The 20053-nt window shown below is 48.8% G+C and overlaps 1 protein-coding gene across 4 annotated transcripts in view; it reads left to right on the top strand.

Moving 5' to 3' along the window:
* LOC146301856 (transcription factor COE3) overlaps window positions 1-20053 on the top strand; it is a 91030-nt gene that overhangs the window by 36780 nt on the left and 34197 nt on the right. The gene's annotated exons all lie outside the window — the stretch shown is intronic.

The following is a 20053-nucleotide window of genomic DNA, read 5'->3' as shown; positions in this document are numbered from 1 at the left end:
AAGGGGAGTGGGTTAGGCAGGGTTGGCACGAGTGTGTGTTTGTGTGTGTGTGTGTGGAGGGGGGGGGGTTATCTGACACTTGGCACCGTGAGGGAGGGAGAGAGTGAGAGGAGGAGGGAGAGAAGGAGAGAGGTAGGAGAGAGGAGGAGGGAGATAAAGCGAGAGGGAGGGAGGGAGGAGGGCGGGCGAGGCAGACGTCTCTGCCCAGTCATCTTTAGCTGCAGTAAAACCCTCTTAGTGGGTAGAGCCATCTGGCGAGGCCCTGGCGGGGGCGTTACGGGCCCGGCAACGCCGGGGTCGCCATGCTTTACTGCCCAAGCCTCCCCACTGCAGATGGCGGGCGGGCACGGTGGCGGGAGCCGCCAAGGTCGAGGCTGGCAGCGCGGCCGCGCGGGCAGCTAAATGGCACACAGAGACAGTTGTGTGTGTGCTGGCCGGGTGCGAACATCAGGGCTAGGCTATGCTACATTAAAACCCAGCACTGCTGCACCATATGTGAGGGTTGGAGCCATGGAGGAGTGTGTGTGTGTGTGTGTGCGTGTGTGTGCGTGTGTGTGTATAAGAATCCTGCTAGTTCAGCCTCACAGCGATGTGGGTGTTTGGATTGCAAGATGCCCTGTTGTAATTTTGAATATGTGGATTACATACAAATGTATGTTTCGTGTGTGTGTGTGTTTCCTGTGTGTGTGTGTGTGTGTGTGTGTTGAGAGGCCAAGTCCTGAGGTCTGAAGTCGTAACCACAGCACGGTGGCAGCTGGTACAGATGAATAGACATTTCAACACCGGCACAGGGCGAAGCAGCACAAAGGAATTTAATAAGTATGCAGACTGAATGAAGCGCAGAGAGGAGGAGAGCTACTCAGGGACTCAACTTTCTTTCTTTTCTTTTTTTCCAATATGATGAGGTCTAACCCCCCCCCCCTCCTCCCTCCCTCCCTTCATCCCTCCATTCCTTTTTCTCCTGCAAACAGCCAGAGTTCCCCCGGCTCTCCATTGCCTCCAGCTAAAGATGAGACTGGAAATTAATTTAGGGGGTTTCATTAGATTCGCTTCTTGGCCCATTTCCTTGAGTTGGTCCCTGAGTGGAGCATCCATGGCAGGATTCTCGCCAGTGCCAAACCTCCCCCCTCACACACACACTCACTCACACACACACCACCCACCCCCTTTCCCAATGCCCCCCCACACACACACACCAACCTCCACCCTGGAGTATGCACCCCCCACCAACACCACCCCCCATCCCCTACCCCAGGAGAGGGGGAGCATTAACAAGAAAGAAAAAGAGGAGCAGGGGAAGGGAGAGGGAGGGGGAGGGGGAGGGGGAGGGGGAGGGGCAGGGGGAGGGGGAGGGGGAGGGGGAAAAAAAGAAAGAGTGGGAGAGAGAGAGGGACACAGACCAAGTGAGACAGAGAGCAAGAGAGAGAGAGACAGAAAGAGAGCAACAAAGAGAGAGAGTTCATATTTTAATAATCATCTCACAGCGCCTCTGCCAACGTGTGGAAACCCAGAGCAGTGATCTCCATCCCCTCCACAGACGAGAGAGCGGGAGAACAGCTACTGTCTGACGCGCCCCAACCACATCAAGCCACCGATCTGAGCCCCAAGACCCCATGGTGTCCCAAGCCCTCCCCCTGACTGCAGCATCCCATCCTTGTTTACTCTCTGTTCGGTAACGTGAGCAGAACATTCCGGGTCCTCCGCGGGATTGGCTCCGCCGGAGCGCCGCCTCGCTCTCTTCGCTCTCCTGCCATCTTGTCTTTTCTGTTCGTGGGGAAGCTTTGGTGTTGTTACACCTCCGGAAGCTTCCGTTCACAGCACTGTCAGTGGTGCTGCCAGTGTGGTAAACGCTTGCCGCTGTTTCTCGTGTTAAGAAGTTGTGACAACAAAACGTCGCTTCTCAAAGATACTCTTGGCTTTGTGTTGCACGTGGGACAGAGAGTCGAAGCGTTCAGCGGACATTCTATCCAGCTATTTAGTATTTATTTCGATCCACTCCCTCCCTTCCTCCCTCCCCCCTCCCTCACAGTGATTTGTTTAAATAGCTTGTTGTTTACAGTTTCATCTTCTCCCAGCGTGTTGTGTTTCTGGACTGTATCATGTACGGAGGAGTCAGTAATCCTTTGGATCTCTCTGTTTCTACATGCCATACTGGAAACCGGGAAGCCGACTGAATTTAGCTTTGGCCTTTTCCTTGAAAAAACATCCCTCAAACAGCCTAAAGGTGCCTGAATGAAGTTCAACACCACCCTCTCACAATCTTTCCCCACCCGCTTCTTAACATGTCTATACCCAACCATTGTTATGTTATATTTTTTTTCTCTCGAGGTATTTTTTTTCGTGAAATCTCTCGCTTTTCTTCCTCAGACAGACTCAGGTAAATTGAGTTTTCAAGGTGAACGTCCCATTACTGGAGAAGGTTGACAAATTAATTTGGTGGGCGCCTTGTTGCAGTGTGGTTAGCGATAGAGACCAGGCTGTCAATTTGAGAAATGAGGTCTGGCTCACGATGCCAGATGGGAGAGAAATTGAACAGCACATTAGCTAATTACTTATGCAAATCACCTCGGTCCTGCACCTTAACTTAAGCCTGTTGGATGATACTTTGGGAGGCTGGAGAGTTTTAGATAATGCTAATCCTGGATCTCATCAGTGCTTCTGTCTCTCTCTCTCTCTCTCTCTCTCTCTCTCTCTCTCTCTCTCTCTCTCTCTCTCTCTGTCTCTCTCTCCCCCCCCTCTCCCTCTGCTGAAAGACCTGCTGGGGTATCTCCAGGAGGAACTAGGCACCAACAGGGCACAACCTGTGTGTGTATGTTCTGTTGCCTTTGACAGAACACACTCGTTCTCAAACTCCCACTTTGCTGTCGTGTTCTACACCCTGCTCTCTGCACCATCCTACATCAGCCTGTAACCACTTCTTCCTCCTCCTCCTCTTTCTCCCCTTCCTCCTCCTCCTCTTTCTCCCATTCCTCCTCCTCTTTCTCCTCCTCCTCCTCTTTGTCCCCCTCCTCCTCCTCCTCGTCAGCAGACAGCACGGACCAGGACCCTGTGTCCAGGTGTTCATTTAACGCCTAGCCACAGTGCGACGAGGACACCCTTGAGCCTGCTTTGCTCCATGGGCCGTGTAGCCAATATAACACAGTAGGAATAGAACATAATGTAATTAGCTATGCCCAATGGCTGGCCTTCTCCCTCTCACTCTGGGGAATGGAGGGAGACCAGGTCTCTCCAGCCTCCCAGCTTAGTAGGGTTGGGGTGGTGGGGTTGTGATTGTGGGGTGTCGGGGGTGGTGGAGTTGTGATTGTGGGGTGTCGGTGGGTGGTGGGGGATCCAGAGAGCGCCTGCATGGTAGGAGTGTTGGGGTAGGGGTGTTGAGGGGGGGGGTAGGGGTAGAGGGGTCCGGAGAGAGTCTCCAGCCTGCATGCGGTTCTGCCCCACCTCGACTCAGGGCTTACTGAGGGGCTTAGAGGCTCGGCGTGGCCCCCCTCCTAATCACGCTGCGTTAATCCCACCTGTCAAAACACACCGCAGCTCCAATCAAAGATCCACACATCCAGACCCCCAGTCCCCCTTAATGAGCTCATTTAGCCCTGGTAGATGCTGGGAAAATACAGAGGGAGAGAGAGAGAGATGGAGAGAGAGAGATGGAGAGAGAGAGAGAGAGAGAGAGAGAGAGAGAGAGAGACAGGGAGAGGGAGAGGGAGAAAGGGAGAAAGGGAGAAAGGGAGAAAGGGAGAAAGGGAGAGAGGGAGAGAGGGAGGGAGGGAGAGAGGGAGAGAGGGAGAGAGGGAGAGAGGGAGAGAGGGAGAGAGAGAGGGAGAGAGAGAGGGAGAGAGAGGTGTACCACCGTGTTGTCAGTAGAAGTTGTTATACTCTGGAGGGGAGATGTCCGGTAATATTGAGCCAGGGGCAGCGGGCCACCTAGTTTAGAGAGGATGTGGGGTGTGTGTGTGTGTGTGTGTGTACTCAAACGTGAAGGTATGTTTCAAGAGAAAGTGATGATGAGACTGTGAGTGTGTGTGTGTGAGAGACAGAGAGAGAGAGAGAGAGAGAGAGAGAGAGAGAGAGAGAGAGAGAGAGAGAGAGAGAGAGAGAGAGAGAGAGAGAGAGGGTACGTAGTGTGTCGGCATTGATCCATTGATTCGCGCTGAGCAGACAGGCCTGGAGCTAAAGCTTAAGTATTATTAATGCTTTGGCTGTTTAGCTGTCAGTCATTAATTAATTCACTCTCTACGGAAGCATTTCCTGACCTGCCACTCCGACGTTGGCCATGCAACGTGCAATAACATCACACAGGACCGCGTGCAGGAAGAATACTGATGTGAGAGACCAGTACTTTTTGTTTAGCTGACCCTAACCCTTACTCTCACGACTCAGGGTATGGCCAATCCTAACCACGACAAAATGTGCTGTTCTTCCATGGGACAACCAGTAAGAAGTACTCTGGCCTAACCTGTAATATAATAGCCCTGCAATTTACTGACACTGTGTTGGTACACCAGTAAAAAAAAAAAACATCTTCCCACACACTATATACCTAGTGTTCAACTGAAATAAATTAAACAGTTTCTTCTAAAAAAAATCTAAAATGTAGTCATTTTAGCGTGATGTTTGTTCTTAAAGCTAAGGACCTGCTTCTTTCATTGGCAAACTCACCCTCAATCTGCTCCGGTTTCTGGTTCTTTACTGGGAACTGTTCCTCATCCAGATGTTTCTCTGCAGGGGTTATCAGAGTGGAGATCAGCCATGGCCTTCTCGTTGTCCCTCCCACCACTCACACACAGGTCGTGACCCCCAGCTACACATCTAGGCACTGCCATAACGCATGACCGCTGGAGCTAACGTCAGCATGTAGCACTTGTAGTTCGTTTGATTTGTTTTAGCTAGGTTCCCCCCAAAGCTAAACTCAGACAGTTTTTTTGTTGTTTGGTATATAACTCTTTACTGTGTGATCCGTACTGTAACTTCTCCTGTAGAGAGGCACATGTTGTCTATTTAAAGACCGAGGGGGGGCTGCCCCCCCTCAGCCCGGAATGTTCTTTTAGCCTCGATGTGAAGGAGAAGAGGAGGAGAGGAGGAGAGAAGTTTCTCTTGGGAAACGTTGTCAGCTCCAGCTGACCCAAGACACAGCCTGGGCCTCTCTCTCTCACTCTCTTTCTCCCCCCCCCCCTCTCTCTCTCACACTCTTTCTCTCTCTCCCTCTCTCTCTTTTGCTCTCTCTCTCTCTCTCTCTTCCTATCCCTCTCTCTCTTCCCCTCTCTCTCTCTATCTCTCTCTTTCTTTCTTTCTTTCTTTCTTTCTCTCTCTCTCTCTCTCTCTCTCTCTCTCTCTCTCTCTCTCTCTCTTCCTCTCTCTCTCCCACTCCATTCCTCTTTTCCTCTCTGCTCCAAAACGGAAACACATCCTCCTCTCCTGACCCTGGCGCTGAGCATCGTCTGCTGGAGAGAGGAGAGACTCTTCCTGGTCTCCCCATAAGCCTGCTTCCCAGAGGAGGTCACTGCGTTGTGTTGAGACGGGCTGTTAGGGAGTCACACAGATTCAGTCACCCTGGACTCAGAGCTGGCCATGGTCATGCAGCAGGACCTGCAGTGGTGTCACAGCCATATTAACCAAATCATAAAAACATAAAAATAAAGAATATAAGTGTTACTGTTAGTGTAAATGTTTAAACTAACATTTCCAGATCAGCATTTTGTGACCGTGTCGTCCATCAAACGACAACACAGGAGATTCTCACTCTCCAACTCCTCTTGGAGTCAAAAAACAGTGACCCTCTTGGCTCTTTTATTTAAAGTCTCTGTGAATCATATTGACATATTTAGTGACTGTGGTAACGTCTGAAATGATGACTGTAGTCCAGTGCTAATGTGGCACGAGGACGTAACAAGCGCTGAGCTGTGTTGGAGCGGACAGCCTGCGTGAATGATGAGCCCAGCCAGGAGCTGCTCTGGCAGTGGGGGTCGATCAGAGCAAACAGAGATAAAACTGAGGTAATGAGCCAAAGCCATTTATGGTTGATGTGTGTGTGGGTGTGTGGGTGTGTGTGTGTGGGGGGGGGAGGGATGTGTACAGTATGTATGTGTGGAAGATGAGTGTGTGTGTGGTGGGTACATGTACATGTGAATGAGTAGAGGGCCTGGGGGAAGATGTGTGTGTGTGTGTGTTTACTGTTTGTGAGCCCATCTGCCAATACCAGACACATATTTTCTACTAACAGTCTTCTCAATCAATACATTGACTAAGACATCCATTGTCATACCTGGACTGCACCGACCTGCTCTCTCTCTCTCTCTCTCTCTCTCTCTGTGTGTGTGTGTGTCGTAATGGGAGCTGAAGCCTTCCTCCACACATGACCCAGGGGGCCTGGTTTAGCCTGGCCTCACATCAGGGGCTGGAGGCAGTGCTGGCCTCCGTCTGCCAGTCTCTGGAGCCCAGGGGACAGGTGTCCTGGGAGCAGCTCATTGGCTGGAGAAGCAGTGCATTGTGGGTCTGGTTCTATCGGGCAGTGGACCCGAACTCACCTTATCATGCCAGGTCGGGTACTGTCTGCATACTGTGTACTGTAATACTGTGTAGTGTATTACTGTATACTGTCAGCATACTGTGTACTGTAATACTGTGTAGTGTATTACTGTATACCGAGAATACTGCGGTGCTTTTGTCATTTCCATGGTTTCATAAAGGTGTGAAAATATGAATGGGTGGAAAACATTCAGTATGTGTGTATGTAAGTGCATGTCTATATGCGTGTGTGTCTGTGTGCGTGTGTCTGTGTGTGTGTCTGGGGCTAATAAAAGCTGTCTTGTGTAACTGAGAAGGAGTTGAAGGGAGTGTGATCGCAGCTCATTAAGTGAGCCCTCCACTTTGAGAGCCAAACTGTCATCGGTCTCTCGCTCGCACTCCCGCTACCAACTCTTCACTTTTTAATTAATCTTTATCTTCTTCTCTGGATGCTCTCCTCTTCCTCCGTGATCCAGCGCTGTGTTAACACCCCCGAAACAGCACCAGGGCTTAGAGGAAGTGTCAGGATCTTGTCTTGACAGGGAGGTGAATCGTTTAAAATCAAGGAACGAACATCAAACATTCAGAGCCCTGGGCTCCTGTATGTTTAGATGCGTCAGAGTTAAGAGAGGGAAGCAGATTTTTTGTTCACCTGGACAGATGTGTTTTGTTATTCTCTCTAATGTGCTTACCCCCCCCTCCCCCGCACGCGCGTTACTCCTCAGTAACACGACAGAAAGTTCAAACAGCATAGTGTAATTTTTGTGTAAATCGTACTCCATTTTCCTCTCGTGAGGTATTGTTCAGTTCCTGCTAGCGTGTTTGTCTGCTCTTCAGAGCTGAAACCAGCCTTTCATGTCCTCAAGCCTCGCCTCTCTTGAATGGAGGCAGTCTGGGACGTTGCCAAATGGAAGACCGTGCGCAATGTTCCCATTAACTCAACGGTATTGTCTAAAGGTAACCCTGAGAAAGATGCCTGCAAATTTAATGACGCCCGTTGTTTTTCAAAGTCAATTCATTTGCTTTGTAGTTTCCCCTCTCCCCCTAGCTGAAGTATCATCAGGTGAAGTATTTCCAGGTGACGAACCTGCGTTCTTGTTTGGTAAACACTTGAGAGGAGCACGCCGGCAGTTAATTTGACTAATAATCCGACTGTCTTTCTTTTGTGAATGGCGAGGACTGTCGGCATCGTTCGGGTCATGTCGGTTGACTTCTGTGCGCTGAGAAACGTGCGTGACCTCTGCTAGCGAACCTGCTGACAGTGTAGCAGCGTTGCGTCGAGCTCCGGTAGCCAGCCGAGCCGTGAAAACAAAAGACTATTCCAATCAGGAAACGAGTAGAGGCGAACACGAGTGACTTCCGCTGTGTTGGCAAGCTTCAGGTTTGTTTAGCGTTGCTAGCATGGGTGTCTCCGTAATCAAAGCGAGGGCTAGGAAGGCGTAAAAAAAATAAAAAATAAACGAGATTGACACCGACCATACAGCTCTTGACAAGCGGCCTCGTCGCGTTTGTTCAACGAAATTAAACACTCTGGACTTTTTTCACCTGCTCAGGCAAGCAGCCGCACATATGGCCCCCGAGTTAAAAATAAAGACAATACGCATACATTACCATACATAATGCAGAACGACCCCCATTTAATATGCAAATTCCCTGAAATATTACTGAACACCTTCTGTTCGGAGCGAATACATTTGAATTTGCAATTAGAATTATCCTGTATAATTAATGAAAAGCGTCAATTTTTGGCTGCTTACTAATTTGATTAAACATGTTGATGGGGCGTTTAGGGGGGCTGGCGGATTGGATGTGAAGCCAGGCTGCAGCCTGGACAGCGCTGGTCTGGGTTCTTGGTGACCTCAGTGACCCTGGCGGAGGATGGCTGGGTCGTGGTCTGCTGTTGCACACTGGCGAAGCCGAGGAATACATGGACCCTAATTTACTAGACAAAGTGTGACCACCTGTGTCGGAGACACATTAGAGCAGATCTGTGTGTGTGTGTCTGTGTGTCTGTGTCTGTGTGTGTGTGTCTGTGTGTGTGTCTGTGTGTGTGTCTGTGTGTGTGTGTGTCTGTGTGTGTGTCTGTGTGTGTGTCTGTGTGTGTGTCTGTGTGTGTGTGTGTGTGTGTGTACACTGGCATACATAAGGGCCTACTTGTACTTCCTCAGAGGCAGCTGTACAGCAGACTATGAACGTCATTTTAAAAGACTAAAGTAGGTTAACTAGTTCAGGCGATCTCGCTTGTCATCAGCCAGAATGTTCGGCTTCATCCCGTTCAACACGAGTACGTAGAACGGCGTCCGGCTGTCATAATGGCATCGCTATGGCGACGGCATGATCAGAAGGATGGCGTGAGGATGGAAAGGGGCGCAGGTCGTGCCAGGGCTTGCCTCTCTCCGTGCCGTGGCAGCATTAAGGCATATCCGTGGGCAGCCAAAAGGGGTCCTCGGAGGGAAGAGGCTAAGCCAGTCCTGGCAGGAGGGAAGGCAGCTGATTGGTGCGTTTGTGGAAGGCAGGAACCAGTCGAACTGCTCCACCTTAATCCCCCGACCAGGCAAATCTGATGAAGCGATAAGCTTTGTCCCAATGGAGGGACTTCTTTTCCCAGAAACCCCCTCTTTACACTGTGACCCTTTGACCCCAGCACTCATCGCTGTACTGTTTGTTTGGTCTGGCTTAATTGTTATGTCTAGCTAAGCTCTTCTATATAATACAAAAAGCACACAATACCCTTACTGTTTAAATGGTTGAAGGTTTCATGGAAAACGGGAAGAAAAAAGGGAGATGGAAAAAGAGTGTGAGAAAAAAGTCCAGAGAGAGAGAGATGGAGAGAGTGAGAGAGGGAGAGAGAGGGAGAGAGAGAAAGAGAGAGATGGAGAGAGGGAGAGAGGGAGAGAGAGAGAGATGAAGAGAGGGAGAGAGAAAGAAGGAGAGAGAGAGAGATGGAGAGAAAGAGGGAGAGAGAAAGAAGGAGAGAGAGAGATGGAGAGAGTGAGAGAGGGAGAGAGAGATGGAGAGAGAGGGAGAGAGAAAGAAGGAGAGAGAGAGATGGAGAGAAAGAGGGAGAGAGAAAGAAGGAGAGAGAGAGATGGAGAGAGAGATGGAGAGAGATGGAGAGAGAAAGAAGGAGAGAGAGAGATGGAGAGAGTGAGAGAGGGAGAGAGAGATGGAGAGAGATGGAGAGAGATGGAGAGAGAGAGATGGAGAGAAAGAGGGAGAGAGAAAGAAGGAGAGAGTGAGAGAGGGAGAGAGAAAGAAGGAGAGAGAGAGATGGAGAGAGTGAGAGAGGGAGAGAGAGAGAGATGGAGAGAGATGGAGAGAGAGAGATGGAGAGAAAGAGGGAGAGAGAAAGAAGGAGAGAGTGAGAGAGGGAGAGAGAGGGAGAGAGAAAGAAGGAGAGAGAGAGAGATGGAGAGAGGGAGAGAGCACACCCAGCAGCTGATGCTGAGATCATTTTCTAGTCTCAGAGGTCTTTGGCCTGACTTGTGTGTGATTGAGGGTGTGTGAGGGTTTCTGTTACAGGGCTGCGGGCCTTGTGTCAGCTAAGATTCCTGCTAGGTTACGTGGAACACATGATCATCCCAGTCTTTCTACAGCCAGTCGTTTTTGAGTGACTCTGTTGTAACGCTGACGAATGTGTGTGAATTATGGCAGCTCTGTGTGGACGTGGGCTTGTTTGCATGCATGTGTGTTTATGATTGTGTGTGTGTGTGTGTGCGAGCATGCGTGTAACTGTGTGTGTGTCTGGGTGTGATTGTGTGTGTGTGTGAAGTGCGCATAATGTGTGTTTGTGTGTGTGTCTGGGTTTGATCCAGGAGTTGCACCTGCAGCCCTCTCTGAAGGCCCCGTCTGCTCTCCTCTGTGGCTGAGAGCCACGGTTTCCCCAGCAGCTCCGTATCAATTACACCACACTTCTCAACCACTTATGAATATTTATGATATTTGTAATAAAGTGCCTCTCCTAACTTGGTCTTTGTTTTCTTGCGCCCCATTGATTGAAGCCTGTTTGTATTACAGACACCAGGCAGGGTAGGTTATAATATTCTTTTAAGGCTCAGGATTGGTTGTGTGTGTGTGTGTGTGTGTGTGTGTGTGTGTGTGTGAGAGAGAGAGTGTGTGTTTTCTGCATCTGTGCTTAGAATAGCAGAACAGGCTCTAATAATCTCAGAGACTCTGATATAGCACAATCAAATCAGGTTTTGTCAGCCATATCGATTTGTTTAGAAATCCTGCATATTATTTTTCAGGGGTAAAAACCCTGTGTAAATAGCAATATATCAAACAAACATCTTTATTATTGCTCGGGGTATTTACGAAACAAGCATCGTAAAGATTTCACGCACTTTGCGTCGAGCAGCTTATCTTCCAGGACTGCTACAGACACCAAGTGTGAGAGCACCTGGAAGGAGGACAGAGAGATCATATCTCTCCAGTCCTTCAGCGTCTGGATGCTGTTAGCAGAGAATGAGTCCATGACTAATCCACTTACACCAACTGGAAATACCAAAATGTGAATGTTTGACATCAGTCCGGCACCCTGGATAAAAGCAGCTTTCTAAAAGCAGCTTATTGTTTCTGTAAGAAAAATAAATTAAAGGTCTAACAGGGAATTTCGTCAATGGGATGACGTGTGAATAACATGACACCAGTGTTTATCTTTCTGCTGTAGGTAGAGATCTGTGAAGCCTTCACGTCCTCCTCAGATGGTCATGCTGAGCGGGAGGGCTGATTCGATGAGTGGCCAGGACACTGCACTTACAATGTCCTGTCTGAGGAAAAAAAAACCTTTCAGCCTTCTCCAGAGAAAGACGTTTTGTTCTCGACTCCATCCTCCCGCTGGGTGAAGGTTATGATCTCTGCTCCACTGTCTGTAGCTGCCGGTGTCCCCCCATCCCCCCTGACGGGCGTTACTGTAAGAGTGGGCTCTGGGAGGGCCAAGCCAGGTCTGGAAGTGTTTGCCCGGCCTGTGAGGGTCCCCCTGGCCCAGAGGTGACCCTGTCCTGTGAGGGTCCCCTGGCCCAGAGGTGAGCCCGGCCGAGGCCTGAGCAGATGTGGCTGGGTTCACCTTGTCCAGGCTTGGGTCGCAGCCCAGCGGACACAACAGTTTGGCCAAACAGATGGAAGATATCAGTATTATAAGAGTTCCGGTGATTAAAATCCACCAAATGTATGTAGATACTGTATCAGATGCAGGATTTAAATCAACTACATCTTTTTTTTTATTTTTTATTGTCAAGACCAAAACAAGTGAGGGTGGCTTCCCTCCTTCTCCCTCTCCCCCTCCCCTCATCCCTCCTCTCCTCCATTACTTGGGCTGGAGTCGTGTTTGATTAGGCCCACCGTTCCAGGCCTATTAACGTCGCAAAACTTCAAAAAGCATTGTAAATTACATTTACTTTGTAACGATTGCATCATTACGTCTGTATAAACACGTCAGCGGTCACTACTCTCCGCCACAGAACCCCCCCCCCTCCCCCACACCGCCTCACTTCCTCGTCGACGCAGGAAAACAAACCGACAAACAGGATGACTGGGCGGCGGCCATTTTCTTTTCTCTTTCGCTCTCGCTGTCCAATGAGGACGGGGAAACGGGGAGAGGTCATGTTTGGAGTCTCCAGTCAGCAGCAACTGAAGCAGGTTCCTGACAAGGTTCAAGTGTTCTGGGCTAAATTCTAATGGAATGGTTTAGAGGCTACCCCCAGGCCCTTATTCAAATAGGATGAGTTATTTTTTCATTTCGGTTCAATAAAGCAAGACGACTACCCATCTCTACCCGGATACTTAATTAAATACTTTCCGCACTATATTAGTTTTGACGTCAGCCCCTCATCTGTATTTGCAACAGCTGTAAAGAGAAGCGCTTGTCTGACAGACAAATTTAAAGGAATACTTCCTTTCCCTCAGAACAGATTTTGAACTGTGCTAACATTTTCATTAAAACAGTTTTTTTATGATGAAAAAAAAGTATGTGGGTTTTTTTTTTTTGGGGGGGGGGGGGGGGTTGGAGAAATCTTGACACCCCGTATGGTATCGGGGTTCCTGCCCAGCGAGGGGGTTCTCAGTGACAGGGTCTCTGGTGTTCACACAGCCAGACTCACCTCTGCCAAGCTGCACTCCCTCCAACAAAATCCCCTCCCCTGTCTGAAGGTCAGCGCAGGACAGCCACACCAACTGTTTCCAATTATTTCATCAGAACACCCCCTTCTCCACCCCCTCTTAGAAATTACACAAAGACGCCTGTAATAATATGTATGTATATGACTATATATATATATATATATATATATATATATATATATATATATTTATATATGAGATGGTATCCAGTTTATATTCCTTCAGAAACTGATTTTAATCAGATTTTAAGTGCAGTCCTAGACATGCTGTGTGTGACACAACATTCACAGTTCCAGCCAGTCCCTCACAAGCCCCAGGCCGCCCCCTCAGAGTAAGACATCTCTCCCCAGCTCGTCCCCTCGTCTTTGGCTGCGCTCGTCGGTCTGGTCCCCCTGTCCTGGAAACTCCCGGGCCCTGTCTGTGGTTCTCCTAACTGGTGGCATCTGCTTCCTCAGCACTCCCTCTGTCTAGCAATATGCTCCCGATCTGTCCGCAGGGTCCTCGTTGAGGGGAATCTATGGCTTCATCTGCAGCGGGGCAGGCTGTGTGTCTGTCACCCTCCCCAGACGCTAGCACGCTGGTGCGTTAGTGCGTTAGTACGCTAGCACGCTAGCGCGCTAGCGCGCTAGTACGCTAGCACGCTAGTGCGTTAGTGCGTTAGCGCACTAGCCGATCAGGCCGAGGGAAATGCAGCGCGGCGACGAGCGCGGTCGTTTATTCACACTGAGAAAGGCTGATCTTAAATCGCCATAGCAACAATGTTTTTCCACCCGAGTCCTAAGTAAAGTTCAATGCTCGTAATAAAATTGAAAACCTAGATACTTTTATAGATCTACCTCAACACAGAGAACATCTCCAGTCTATACAGATGGTGTCTACCCCATCTCTACGAACAGTACGCGCACAAATGTGTTTTTCGGTCAGTGTGTGTGTTTTTATGTGTGCTGCAAACACCCCCCATACCTCCTCCCCCTCCTGCCCCTCCTCCCCCTATTTCCTGTCAGCCTATCAGCTGTAGCGACGGGCAGGGGCCGGCGTTAGGCCCCGGGCCCAGTCACCCGCATTAGCAAGCCAGCAGGCCCTCCTGGTGAAAAATGGGGCCATTTGCGCTTGTTTGTAAGTCCTGTCAAGAAGCAGCACCTCTGGCCCGCCCAGGTGAACAAATTGGATGTTTAATCTGGTGACATTCCTATCTAGGCCAAGGGCTAATGTACGTGTCTAAGAATAACCGGGGCAGCCCCGCGTGATAGATGGCCGGCTATTATAGGCAGTATTTAAATCTGAGAGGACAATTCCTCTGTCACTGCCCCCAGACTGACAGCTTGATTCCAGCGCCAGGGTCTGGATGGAGCTGTCAATCATTGTGTCGGGTGAGGATTTTCTTTCTTTCTCTCCCTCTCGTGGGATTGGTCGGGACAGGTTCTCTCTCTCTCCTGGGATTGGCTGGACAGGTTGTTAGCCCAGCCTCTTGTCTAGACGGTGATTGTGGAGATGTGAGAGGAGATCGGCGAGGCTTGGAGGGAGATGTTGAGGTGCTAGCTACACCCCCCCCCCCCCCCCCCCCTCCGTCCTCCTTCCTCCAGTGAGCTGCGTGTTTTCTCATAGCCTCCCTAGCTTGTTGCACTGGGCTGTGAAATGTTGTAGTCGATAGGCTGTTGTTGCACAACATGTTGTTGTTGCACTGTGCGGTGTAACGTTGCAGTACACATGCTGCTGTTGCACTGTGCTACAGTATGCAATACTGTAAGAGCAGGTACACATCTGCTTCTCTATTCACTCCCCTTCATTGATTAGTGCTGCGCTTCTCACTTCGAGAATATTCCTCCTATGGTTTACCTCGTCATACTGTGTGTGAGTGCAGGTGTGTGTGTGTGTACGTACGTGTGTGTACCCATATGTGTGTGTGTGTGCATTCCAGCTCAGTAATGTCTAACCTGCTCCTACTGTTTACTCATCACAATCTGTGTGTAGTGAGTGTGTGTAGTGAGTGTGTGTGTGTGTGTAGTGAGTGTGTGTGTGTGTCCACCTGCTGGTTCTCCCCTGCTGGATGCTCAGTGTGAGCTTGGCTTTTGATGCTCATTGTTTGTTGTGAGGCTGAAGTGGATCTGACTTCACATCCACAGCCCCCCTGCACCTGTCTGACATGCTCACTCAGACGACATCAGTCTACCCTCAAACATTACCTCGAATCAGTGCCACCTTTTCAAACTACTTATTACATTCTCCACTTTGAGAATGAGTTCACTCTCTGACATGAAAATTTGTCATGTGCAGCCACAGTGCAACTTTTTCTTCTTCTTTTTAACAAAAGAAACCCATAGAATAATGTAGGTTTGATATCGACCGTTTTGTTTCAGTTACTATGATCCTTGTATAAGTCTCTCCTCTGGAGAGGGAGAGATCTGATTCTGCAGCTTGCTGTGATTTCAAATCCATTCCTGGCCTGTGAGGTCACCCTAAGTCACATATTTTATTCTCTCTCTTTGGAGCATTATGTCACGGAGTGATTTTCGATCCGAGAGACAAATATGCTCTTTACCATGGCAACAAGACCATAATACAACTGAGGAGGGACACAAGAAGAAACAGTGCGTGTGTGTTAAGGGTTAGGGTTAGGGTTAAGTACAAACAGTCTTGAGGTTTAGAGGAAGAGCACTTGGCCAAAACAAAGAGGTCAGTTTTGGATAGTCCACCCTCACACCCTCCCCTCAGAACACAGGCTCCCCTCAGAACACAGGCTCCCCCAGAACACAGGCTCCCCTCAGAACACAGGCTCCCCTCAGAACACAGGCTCCCCCCAGAACACAGGCTCCCCTCAGAACACAGGCTCCCCCCAGAACACAGGCTCGCCTCAGAACACAGGCTCCCCCCAGAACACAGGCTCGCCTCAGAACACAGGCTCCCCCCAGAACACAGGCTCCCCTCAGAACACAGGCTCCCCTCAGAACACAGGCTCCCCCCAGAACACAGGCTCCCCTCAGAACACAGGCTCCCCTCAGAACACAGGCTCCCCTCATAACACAGGCTCCCCCCAGAACACAGGCTCCCTTCAGAACACAGGCTCCCCTCAGAACACAGGCTCCCCTCAGAACACAGGCTCCCCTCAGAACACAGGCTCCCCTCAGAACACAGCCAGTCAGAATGAAATACCGATGCAGTCTTCGTCTCCGTGCTCCACTATCTCAGCATGTGTTTCTGGGCGAGCAGGCAGAAGAATGGAAAACAGACATTCTCTCAGATTCTTCGTCACACCTTCCGATGAAGCCAGCGTTTCTGCTCAGTAAAGCTCTCATTCGGTAGGGTAACAGCTGTGCTGTGCAGTAGGTTATGTGATTAATAACGTAATGACTGTTTGTGAGAAAGGCTCCCAGCTCGAGTTATGTGTTTCATTGTTAGGATGAAGAAGCGTTCTGAACTGGAGTGACTCTGTGATGAAGTCATCATTGCAAATTTGTATCATTTTCCAATACATCTGATGTCAGATTAGTTTGAATGTTGAATAATCGGACCGTTATTGAAGATGAAAGAGCGGGGAGGGGGGAGGGGGGGTGAAACCACTGCCTGGGTTTTATATCAATTCAAATGAATTTGATTCTGATATTCTGTACGATCGGCTTGTCCAGATGAGTCTCTGTTTATCAGGTTTCATTTTCAGACTAATACTCAAGCGGCCTTTAGTACACTGGATGCTGTATGTGGAACCTTCCAGAATAGGTAATGGGGTCCACTCAATATTTCAGATGTAGCAAATGAATTGTGCAAGCCTCTTTTAGCAGAATAAACTGCTTCTGTGTTCCAGACAAAGTTTGGGGAATTAGGGACCGTGCTCTTAATGTGTTGTTAAAACAATGGACAGAGGAGACGAGAGGTATTCGCCTGTGTGTGTGTTTGTGTGTGTGGGTGTGTGTGTGTGTGAGTGTGTGTGAGAGAGAGAGAGATCTGTTCCAGGGACTGTTTTAGTGCCTCATCAAATATTTAGTTTGATTGTACATGGCCCTGTAATTGCCATCTTGGCTGGTGAATTATTGATGACATGTAGGAGAGACGAGTAGGGCCTTAGACTAGGAGCACTGAAAGAGACACACACACACTCACACATACACACACAAGTATGCACACATACACACAACGCACACACACACACACACGCATACACACATATACTCACACATGTACATACAGTGGAAAACCGCCAGCACAAGTCTACAGTAACACACACAGCTACAATCTAGTGAATCATATTGTAATCAAAGGATGGCAAATCCCTTTGTTTCATAACCTAATTAGCAGTATGCGAATTCATCTGTAATTATTTGAAGAGGGCATATTCTCCACATAGTAGAGTAAATATTAGACTTCCTCAGCTTGATAATGAGACAGCAGGAACAACACCGCACTGCGTCGCCTTCTGATGTTCGACAAAGAACATACCGGAAGTTTGCTGCGCATCTTCAGACGCACAACACCCGACGTGAGGATTTTCAAACGCAAATTGTGAAACGACGAGTCGTTCCGTCGTTTAAACCGTGTTTCAGACCTGAGGGTGAAACGGTCTCCGGCGAGCGTTTAAACCTCCCTGTCTGCCGTGCTGGAGAAGACCCCCTCAGAAGCGCTTTCTCATCAGCTCCTCGTGGAGCTCATTTCAGGGAGAGAGGCAGCATGTGGCTCTGGCTTTTCATAGAAAGCATCTAACACTCAAACCAAATGGTGGGCAGAATTGGAAACTGGGCAGCTTTTAAAAATACCCCTGCTGAAATATTGATTTTTTTTTTCTCTTTTTCTTGCCTAACGTAATAAGTGAGAGACTCAGGGGAGGGTGGAGATGTGTGTGTGTGTGTGTGTACACATGCCCAGTACGAGGGAGCATCCACAGTCCTTACACACCCTTCAAAGCCAGACGTGTGTGTGTGTGTTTTGTATGGACTCTGTAGTGTCTTGTAATATGAGCCAGACATAATTGCTACAGTATAGTGCTATGGGTGTGGCTCATGGATGACCTCACCACCTTGTGAAGAACATGCTGTTGAAGTCAGACTTACTTACTGTATACCCCTGTGTGATTTAGATCCACAAATCTCACCCCTTTGAACCATTCACTGTATATAATACCTCTGTCATTGAGATTTTCAGTTTCCATTCCAGCTCCCAAGCCAAAGGGCAGTTGCTTGCATTTGTAGTTTCCACTCAAACACTTCCTTTCAACGAAAAGGAAGGTGGGTAAGGCAGCCATGTTGGGGCCAGAAGAAGGACAGACAAAAACAATATATATTATAGGGGGGTTATATTATAGACCTTAGGCCTGCATTCATGTAGAACCCTGGCGTTGCTAAACTGTCATCACTGTTCTAAAGACTGGCTTTCTGTTGGCCATACTTTACAAACAAGACTGTACTTAACATGACAGATGCCTGGATAACATTCATGCTGGCAATCCAATATTTGAATGCTTCATTTCTAAAGGACGATCCACATCTGAAAAAAAAGCATATGAAATGAGATCTACATAAAATATGCCACAACCATCACAGAGTATAGAATTCTGGGCAGCCAAAACACAGTGGAAAGAACTTGGGTTCTCTTAAATTCTTCAGATTGATAAATCCAGGAGACTGCCTGTCATGGTTTAGCCCCAGTAGCCTTCTCAGACAGAGTCCTGTTAGGTAACACTTCATCCAGAAACAACCACATATTCTCCCCCCCCTCCCTCCCCCTTTTCCTTTTCAAAGCCGCCATCAACATTCAACCTCCGTCTTGTCATGTACAAACAGCTACTTCCCTCTTTGCTTCCTCCCCCTGCTATCTCTTCGGCGTTCCGGAGAGAGCAAGGCTTTGATCTGCTGCCCCTTTTCCATGAGAGAGACCTGGAATCTTCTATTCCTTGTCAACTCCTGCCCAGTGGCAGATGGAGAAGGAGAGGCTCTCTCTCCCTCCTCTCTCCTCTCCATCCTCCCTCCTCTCTCCTCTCCATCCTCCCTCCTCTCTTCTCTCCTCTCCATCCTCCCTCCTCTCCATCCTCCACTCCTCCTCTCCATCTTCCCTCCTCTCTCCTCTCCTGCTCTCACCCCTCCCTCCTCTCTCCTTTCCCTCTTGCTCCTCTCCCTCTCCCACTCTCCCCTGCGTCCCTCTCAATCTCCCTTCTCTCCCTCTTCTACTCTCCTTTCCATCTCTCTCTCTCTCGCGTGCTCCCTCCCTCCCACGCCCCCCCTCCCAGCCTCACCAGCCCCTCCCTACGGACCTCACCCCTCATCACTCTGTATTTGTAGTTTTTCATCTTTCTTTGCTTTCTTGTTTTCGTCTGAAATGTTGTGGCCAAAGCTTGAATCTGTCCTTCTGTACTCTGGGCTTCTATAACGGCGTATGTCCTCAATCCACTGTGCCAAATGTAGACATGCCTGTCTGTCTTTCTATCTGTGTCTGTCTGTCTGTCTGTCTGTTTGTCAGTCTGTCTCTCTAATCTCGGCCTCAGTTCTAAACTCACCCTAGCTTTGCTCTAATATCAGCACGGCTAGTTCGCTTACCAGCCTCTTGTCTCCAGCTGTGTTTTAATTCAATCCCCATTGATCCATATCTCTCCTCCCAAGGACTCCAATATCATATGAATGGAGCCTCAGGATGGATTCCCCATATGATTATATTCCATTGCCATAAAGGGCATTAGTAGCCTACAGTGCACCCCAGATCACGTTTCAGTCGATACTGGCTAAATAGAGTAGCCATTTTTTTCTCCTCCTGCGCTGTGTCATTAGAAAATGACCATATCTTTTAAGCAACAGAGCACCTTTGATTTACCCTGTCCACCTGTCACCTCACCGAAGAGAAGCTTTAAATATACATTTTCATCAGGCGTTGAGAAAAAGCTTCACTTCCCACTGTGTGTTTTCAGAGATATTGTTACCGTCTTATTAGGGCGAAAATCAATGCTCTCTTTAGATAGGCTGCCGTTTATATCTCCCTGACTGTGCCTGCTCTCAATTCCTCTCCCAGAATGCCTTGCAAAGGAGGGAGGGAAAAAGAATTGCCACCAGTATTGGACGAGGTTATCCCTTGGTTAATGTGACATGCCTGTCTGCGACCTTGCTGGTTGTTAACTGCCCGGATTATTATTGTGATAATGTGGCAATTAAAAAGAAAGCGGTCCATCAAAATAGGAGGCTTAAGGTCCGGGAGATAGATGTGCAGAGATTACAAGGCATTGGGAAATGCATTAAGACGGCCATCCATTCTGACGGTGTGGTGAGGAGTAGCTCGCCATGCAGCCGTTATTACTTCTGTAGCTATCCTCATTGATATCCATTCCCAATCAATACTACTCTGCTGCAGTAAAAATACAAGTAAATCAACACATGCAAGTCAGGATTGGACATAAAGAAGGAAAAAAATCTAAACATGAGCTAATGAGACACCATAAGTCTTGAGAGAGTGTGTGTTCAATAAT

This window comes from Hypomesus nipponensis, chromosome 1 (assembly GCF_054491055.1).
Source record: "Hypomesus nipponensis isolate SF chromosome 1, ASM5449105v1, whole genome shotgun sequence".
Classification (NCBI taxonomy): Eukaryota; Metazoa; Chordata; class Actinopteri; order Osmeriformes; family Osmeridae; genus Hypomesus; species Hypomesus nipponensis.
The sequence above is the reverse complement of the archived record's forward strand: the minus strand, read 5'-3'. Positions and strand labels throughout refer to the sequence as shown.